The sequence below is a fragment of the Dermacentor silvarum genome, chromosome 3 (assembly GCF_013339745.2).
Source record: "Dermacentor silvarum isolate Dsil-2018 chromosome 3, BIME_Dsil_1.4, whole genome shotgun sequence".
Taxonomy (NCBI): Eukaryota; Metazoa; Arthropoda; class Arachnida; order Ixodida; family Ixodidae; genus Dermacentor; species Dermacentor silvarum.
Window position 1 is genome coordinate 210,223,388 of NC_051156.1, and position 8,690 is coordinate 210,232,077.

An 8,690-nucleotide genomic window follows, 5' to 3' on the forward strand; every position below is an offset into this window, starting at 1 on the left:
GCAGTGAAAATATGCAAGATTTTAAAACACTTCCAGTAGTCAAACATTTCACAGATGGCCCTCATGCAAAATTGATGGCATCTCTCGACAGCACAGCACAAGTGGGGAAAAGGCGCCATGTTGCAAGACTGCACCCACCGCAAAGAGAAAGAACCTGCCTAGGACTGTCCAAGACCTGCAGTTTGCATGAGCCATGCAAAATATTCCTAACATTCCTAGGGTTCATCTTTTACCGCGACAAAAAGGGCAGCGAAAGAGAAATTTCAGATACCAGCTAGAAACGAAGGACACATATTTTTTTCTTGCGCATATATGCCACAAAACAACCAGCATGAGCAGCATTTTATCACAGCCTATTTTGCCAGATTTTCTAGAAGTATAGCTACTGTTGAAGTAAAATATGATTGATTTAACTACATTATGCATTTTTATGCAAGGAAGTGAACGCTTGCTATTTTTTCCATTTGTGATTCTGACAAGTTTCTTTGAAACTTACAGTTGCACGACATCCTGAACTACACTTAACTGAGGTGTGAATTACAATGTCAACATCAGTGCACTGTAATGTTTCGAGTGGCTCGTGAGCATTGATTAAAATAATTTCAATTTTCAACAAACACAATCACTCCAGTGCAAGTGGTGTTGTTAAGGCTATTTCGCATGGCTCACGAATACCGCACGTCTTGGACAGTCCTAGTCAGGTTCTTTCAGCTTTGTGACGGGTACAGTCCTATAATATTGTCGCGGGCGAGACAACAGAGACAGCCAGAAGTCAACGTCTTTATCGGAACCAGACCAAAAGAACAACGTTCTTTTGGTCGTTCATATGTGTCGGCACATGCCGACACATATGAGCCAATATGGTGCACGCAAGGTCTATAGCGGCATTGCCATGCAGTTTCTGTTACACGAGCAACTAAGAGGTCAGCTTCTGTGCCTTGGGCCAAATGCTACTTAGAAACGACACATCTGAATGGTAAAAGAAATGCAAACTGTCAAATTCCAAGAAGAATGGAAAACAAGTTAGTGCAATGCAGCTGTGTGTACTGTATCCTGAATTCACACGTCTTTATCAACATCACTCACCTCATGGCGACACTAAAATCACTGTTTCCATTTTTTTCCCTTCCCACCATACAGCAGAAACTTTTCTTGCAAGTTTTTCAGCGATAGAAAAAATTGCACTAAAAAGTGATGCGCGTGAGCTAAACTGCCATAATTAATAGTGCTTCAAATAGTTTTCCTGGTTTTCAGCTTTGTATTGCTGTTTCCTAGATTCGGAAATACAGCAGTCGGCCAAACTGGAAAGTGCAAAAGCTAATTCTGCGCTTCTTATACAGTATCAGCTGCTAGCTAGGGGCACTTTCTGCACAAATCTGTGTCGTTACATCCAGGCACACCACTTAACTATGATCATAGGCTGCTGTCTGCCAATGCCAAACACGATATCATTAAGGTATTACATGTTTTGTCAGATTTGCAACAAATGTTAAAACAATTAAACGGCAGGCCACTGAAAGTGATGACATAATTGCATCATGAAATAGTGTGGAAAGTATGCAGTCAACATAAAAATACATCAGGCATGGTCAACCAAAACTTCTGATGCACCAAACAATTAAAACAAAAAGCAGTAAGTGGATAGCTTTAATTGTTAATGACTACAAACTTTCCTGTGTATGTAAAATCCAGTGAATAGGTTTGACAAGTTATTTGGTATTCTTCAAATCTGCAGCACATACACTAAAACACGAATCAGAGAAACATGAGACATAAAGCTTTTTTGACAGCCTGTGCTTTAGTGTGTGCACATCACATTCAAATAATACCAGGATGCATAAGCAAAGAGCCCACATTCCTTCTCTCATAGACTTGACAATAGCCATTACAATTAATGGCAAAATGCTCTTTAACTGAGCTCACTTACCATCTATAAGCATACCTTGCTCCAAGCACCAGCTGCATCCAAAGTACCCATTATACTGCTTCCTGTTTAGGATAGCTGCTCTTGCTGGGGAGTCAACACAACAGACAACAACGTGCACTGCTGACTGAACAGTTCTTCCAGTGTGTGACCACACTAGCTTTCCAACGCTGTTGATCTCTTCGACAAATTGCTTCAGGGAGAGCATTTGAATACAACACACCTGAAGCTAGCACATTTTGCCACAGAGTTAAAACTGGAAGTTCATTAATCATCACTTGAATTGGCCATATGGAGTTTTTGCTCGTATCAAACACAGGTGCTCCATCTGTGTTCATGGTCAAAGTGATGTCGCTCCATGTTATGTTCCTCTGCTTTCTAACACTGCGGTAGAGAATGCCATTCGTGATGTCAGCAAAAACACTTGACACATGAGGAGCAGATGCAATCTTCTGCAAATTAGAAAGCAAGGTACTGCCAACCTGTTTTAGCAGTACCAGAAGCTGCTGCTTAATGTTGAATATCAGAAAAAAACTTGCAGTAATAATTAAATGTTGCAGCTTCTCACTGCTGCAAGAAGCACAATTGATGGTGTCTTCGTCTTTGGCATCATTGTATCTTCCCAGATATTGATGACAGGGCTGGCAGTATAGATGGATCCTCAGTGCTTTTCTGTTTTTCCACAGCCTCCTCATATCATATGTAGTGCATGGCACAACTTTCTCCCCAAACAGAGCATTTATTAAAATGAGAAGTCCTTGTAGTTGTGCCCACGTAAGACCTGAAGTAACAACATATGCCAGTATGAGCAGCATAGCCTGTGCCCTTGTTGTTTTCTGGTTTGGAAGGTACTCCTCCGAGAGCTTTGTGAAGTACATGTACTGCATGCTCACTTTCTTCAGCACCATTCTCTGGTTCACTGTCTGCATCACCCTTGTGCCCTTCATCCATCCACTTCCGAACCATCATCACTCAACTCAAAGACAGAACTGAATTCATCGCAACTGAAGTTCACTGTACATTCATACGCAGTGCCTATTTCACTTGCAGCTTGGTTAGTGTCTTCTACGTCGCTGACATGTGCACTCGTGCTTGCACAAGCATACATTTCTGAAGCAAAATTGGAGTTGATGTGCCTAAGATTATCAGCTTCATTCTCGCTCGATTAAACACTACTGACATTCGTTGAAGGGCTGTTCAGGTTTTCCAGGTTCATCTGAAAGAGCAAACAAATAAGAAATTTTATCTTCTAGGGATACCAACTACAAAACAAGTGTCACATTCACAAGAAACATACATAGGGCATAGGAAGGCAACGGTGAGATTACCACTCTTGCGCAAAGCCAGTTCACTGATTAATATGTAGCGCAAAAAAGGACTGTGTTGCTCTATATATATTGAATTGAATTATGGGTGCGACAGTGTATGTCCCACGTGCTAACTTCATAATGGTGCAGGAAGGTGCAGGTTTACCAACTCTGTCTCGGGTAATGAACAGGACCCTGATAAAATGCACTCCCTAGGGAGTCTGCTATTATTCTGCCATTAGCCACCTCCGGCTGTGTCCTTTTGCAAATACCCTGCCTTGTACATAGAAGCAGCGTTGACACAAGGACGTAGGTCAGCTTAGGTACCACTATTAGAGGGAACATGCACGCGTGTGGCTGTTGTTCTGTAAAGTGCCATCTGCTGGCACCCGCTCGGCACAGGCACAGAGTGCGGCTGAGGCAGTACGCTCCATGCATTGTCTGCAATTACACCGCCCAGTGCTTGGTAGTAGCAGACGACACACGGAGCACAGAGCGCCAGTGGCTTTCTGCACCAAGCGGGTGCCAGGCACCAGCAGATGGCACCTCATGGAGCATTGGTCACATGCTCGATTGTTCCCTCTTACAATGGTAGATCCTGTACGTTGCATTGTTCCAGGCTAAGATCGTTGCTGTTACACGTGAATGATTCAATTAATTTTATGGCACGTCCTTCCAAAATAAATCGCGCTACCATAAACCCTCCAAGATGCGTTACCAAAAAGCCCACATTGCAACCCTCGTGATCCTTGGTTGCAAGCAACGTTGGTTGTAACTGCACTCCGAAGAAACGTGCGCGTCACGATCGAGTGCTAGCACGAAACAATTCCCGCTTTCCCCGCGTCGTGACACATCGATGCGCGAGGCAGCACTCAAGACTACGCGTTTCTTGGCTCAGGAAGCACACTGGCGGCTTGGACGCGTCATAGTTTGCACCTCACGCAGTAAGACTTGTAGCTGCTTTTTGTTATTCGCAGTATGAAATACTGAAACTTACAATAATGACACGTACCTGACTTGCAGCAGTGGATGACCTTGGTCTTTTCAGCATGTACTCTCGAGTTTGCTGTGGCACTTGAACGTTCGAGTCCGGCTGCAGGTACTGCCTATAATGCTTCCTCTGATTTTGGGACATTGCGACGTTCGAAGCCAAAATTTTTCACTGGGGCGAACACTGCGGGGCAGTCCAATGTGACTATACGGACTATATTAATATAAAGGTGTAAGCAATACCTAGTCGCGATCACGTCAACTGCAAGCTTTTAGTAAGCTTTAGTAAGCTTCGCTTCGCCTCGCGTTAGTGATCAGAATCACGGTATTACTGACGACATCACACAATGCTAGGCCAATGTCAAATTATAACGGGTTAGATTATAAAGGTTATTATGTCACTAAAAATGCGAAAAAAATGTTCTAATTTATTTGTTTGGCGTGATTACAGCCAAATGCCTCATACGCAAGGATGTTATTGTACATCGGTTGCCGTGAAAGCTTGTAAAGTTGCGGAAAGCCGTGAAAGCATTCAGAAAAATGACGAACTGATAAGTTGTTCATTTTAAATAACCTTATAAATAAAGGATTTAGAAAACTGACATGGAGTGCAGAGGCATACATATCAAGAAACAAGGAATGCATGCATATACCATTGATTGATTTATTGATTGATTAAATGTTTTTGCTTATGGGATGGCGAAAGGGAAAATGTGCTTTGTGTTTCTGTTTCTTCGCAAGTTTTATTTTGCTAGCACAAGATGCGATATAAACAAGCTAGAGAAACACAACAGCGGAGAAGATGGTTTTCGGATATTGCAATAGAGAAAGATACTATATCTTAATTTTACTCATGCTTGCTCATTAATTAAGAAGCACACACACATGCCAGACAAGAAAATGGCTAGATGAATTTTTGTGCCATGTGAACTGATCCTACCATAGAGTCAACCATGATCGATGTCATTGCATATTTAGTGGCAATGCTACCATAATTTCGTGTGGCAGCACATTCCTAGAAGCGGCGCGCACAATCTACACGTTAAGTAAACCATGTCGTACCTATGCTATATTTACTCGGCAAGGATCTGAGTGGCGTTGCAGAAGTCGTGGGCAGCTTTTTTCGTTGCGGGGTGCTCTTTTCGTCGCAACAATAGACTGGATTTTTTTACAAGTACTGCTCCAAGAGGGCATATATGTAAATGGCAAATAGAGGCCTTAGGAGAACACTTGACATTATATAAAGCAGGCAGCACAGCATCTCTAGGGCACCCAAGGGGCAGCGGGGGGATCAAAGTTGGAAGCAAGTAGGTCCATGAGTAGGGGCCTCGGCGAGCCCCAACCCATGGACCAGTCTGGATTGTGGTTTTGGTGTCCCCATTGCCGCTTCCGTGTTCTTGAGGCGTGTGGTGTCGCGGCAACTGCACTCCAATATAATAAGAAATAATGGTACGTTAATTGTTACAACTAGTAAATAAAAAACTATTAAAGAAATATCCAGCCACCACTAACTTGCTATGCTGAGTTCTGCCCCACCGCGGCCAGTTAATCCCCGCTATAATGCTCTGCTTCGAGTGCACCTGTTGCTTCTAGAACAATTACTTTTGTATGATTCTGGTTGTTGAGAAACCTTGTGCTTATGATCTGTATTTCAGCGCCCAATGTGTCACACGCAGCTTCGGTGCAATTACAATTAAGCTTATAATTCCTCTTCATTTATTACTCGGGCAGAAATGTGCAGTCTTTTGTTAATTAGTTTGTATGCATGATCACCGTTTCTAAACAGAAACAAGCTGTTTAAGGTTTCCTTGTTTCGGCGGTGTCATTTTGCATAATAATATCCATGTGCATATATGTAATTGATCAGCTCCTACGTTAACGATGCGTGTGCTGCATTGCTGCGGCATGAAAAGCATGTTTTTTTTTCTGTAAGCCGCATTGGCCGCGCGCTCTTGGCCTTCGTATATATATTTTTTCCAGGCTAATAGACGCGGTCAGCTGCTTGACAATGCATGACAGAGCGATGAACCTAACGTGCATGCCCAGGCAGAGAAGTTACAACGCAAACGCTCACTTCCAAAACTCTTTTTGATTACTGCAGGGCCACGATTTTGTAGCGATGCCTTCCGCTCGATCATATGCCCCTCTTATCATCCACCGCTCATGGCCGGCTAGGCCGGTATTTTGTAGCGATGCCTTTAATGTAATAATGTCTTTACGCGCTTATCGTGCTTTTTCAGTGGTCGGAGCGACGGTCCGCTCGCATTATCAACGGGATCAGCCGGCCGTGAGCGGTGGATGATAAGACTAGAGTAGAATAAGTCATAATGCCTTGATACAAAATCGCGGCCCTGATCGCTTTGATAACGCGGGCGGGGCGTCGCTCTGACCCCTGACAAAGCGCGAAAAGTGCAAAAAGGAATATCATCGGAGACGGAATCGCTACAAAATCGCGGCCCGCGCGCATGTGCATCTGTGTCTGTGTTGTGCGAGTTTGCGTGCGCTGAAAATTTTTTTATTGCGCTCAGAGAAATCTGATCATGCCACTCTACATGACGCGGTGGGCAAATGAATGAACGCCAACAATCGTGTTCATTGACCACGTATACAAAACACACAAACGATCGATGTCGAATTCATAATTACTCTCATGAGTTGGGATGTCATTTTAAGAATGCTTAAGCCTGATGCAGTTCTCAACATTTCTTATCATTAAGCTTCTGTACAACTGTACAACTTTGTACCTTCCACCCATGGAGGAAGGAAACAACTTGAAAAAAAAAGGTTTTTTTTCCTTCCTCCATGCTTCCACCCACTACTGTTGTACGGCATTGCTTTAGTAGTATTTTTCTTTTCTGTTTTGGTTTGGTTTGGGTGATGCAGTGGTGGGGGGGGGGCGGTCGAAGTCGCATGCCAATCCGCATCCATAGAATCCACGGCCATAGCCACAGCTGTCATCTAAGCGAGAACGACTGCGTTGCACTGTGTTAAGCTCGAGATGCTTGTATTCGTTGAATATGAAGTGGACATGACCACTGCGGTTGTCAGGCACACCGCAGTGCAAAACTTTAACCCAGAGAATGTCGTGGATTTCGATCCAATTGTCCTCTACGACGTGTGGTGGAACGGCGATGCGACAGAGTGCTGCACATGGCTGGTAAGTTCTACTCATTCGTTAATAAGCACACCTTAAATGTTTATACGACTAACATTTCGAACGATTTAATCTTCACCGGCATGTGCTTTGTCCCGCTCATTGTGCAGTAAGCAAATGTCCGGCGCAATCTCGTAGCGTGACTTTGGGGTTTAGGCCTGGCTGCTCGAGACGTATCTCTCCTTTGATTAGAGTCTCGGGCAGTCTGCGATATGTCTGGAAGGGTCGGCGTTATGAAATGGGGAGGGGGTGCAGCACGCACTGCCGCGGACGCTCAAGGTAGACACTGCTTCGCAGGAGGAGCCATCGGCGCAAATGTGTGCTTTTGGCAGTTAGCAGCAGAATTTTGGTTTTGGACACATAATTTTGGGCGTAAATGTTAAGCGGCTCCATATTTAGTCTGATGGAATGACATATGCCACATGAGAACCTGTCTACTGCATGAACGGGTATCTGTCGTGTAGTGGACGTGGGAGCCACGCTTGCAAATGCTTTGCATTCATGAAAGGATGAAACGAGAGTAATGCCAGGGGGAGACCAGAGGAACTGATATTCTGGCCTGATTTGTTATTATGACACTTGAATGTTTATCACCTAACATTGCTGCCTGTCGGCAGTGTCAGCTTTGTAATGCCTTGTTAAATGCAATGCAGAAACTGAAGAAATGGTGCTGCACACGTCGAAAAGGCTCAGAAAGCTGTCCTTAGAAAAGGGCAAGAGCACCAAAGGTATGGCAACTGAAAGTTGACAAGATTTTAGATTTATATGTTGTTACTGATTTGTGTCATGTGGCTGTGCTTTATATAAAAAAATGGCGCTACATGCTAGCATTTTTTACCCAAGCCCAAACCGCATGCGAGCGATTTTGTGCGCGACGGCGACGAGCGACGGAACAAGCCGTCGCGCAAACTGATCGCTCGTTCTTGTCGCTTGATCGCTTGGTTCTGGAAATCTACAATTCGTCGCCGGAACGACTTTCTATGAGCGACTAGCCAATAGCGCGAAGCCAGAACAGGATGTACATCAGTCAAGTACAACCGATTGTCGCACGGAACAAGCGAATGACTCAATTTTGATACGCACAAAGATTAAGAACCTAGTGCAAGACCTTAAGAAATATTATGGTGCTCTTTACAGTAAAACATATCAAGTTAAACTAATAGAGCATGCGTCACACCAGTTACGGCGCGTATTTGCTGCCCTCATACCGCAACAAGGGGAAACAGCGCTCAAAGTCATCGCTCGCGTGTGGTACGACTTGTAGGCGACGAGCGAATGCGACAGCCATCTCCGTCACGTCACTTGTCGCTGTTGC

General features: G+C 44.2%; 1 protein-coding gene across 1 annotated transcript in view; it reads right to left on the minus strand.

The window, feature by feature from the left end:
• The window catches only part of LOC119446596 (sodium/hydrogen exchanger 3-like), a 411,172-nt gene that overhangs the window by 252,043 nt on the left and 150,439 nt on the right, over window positions 1-8,690 (minus strand).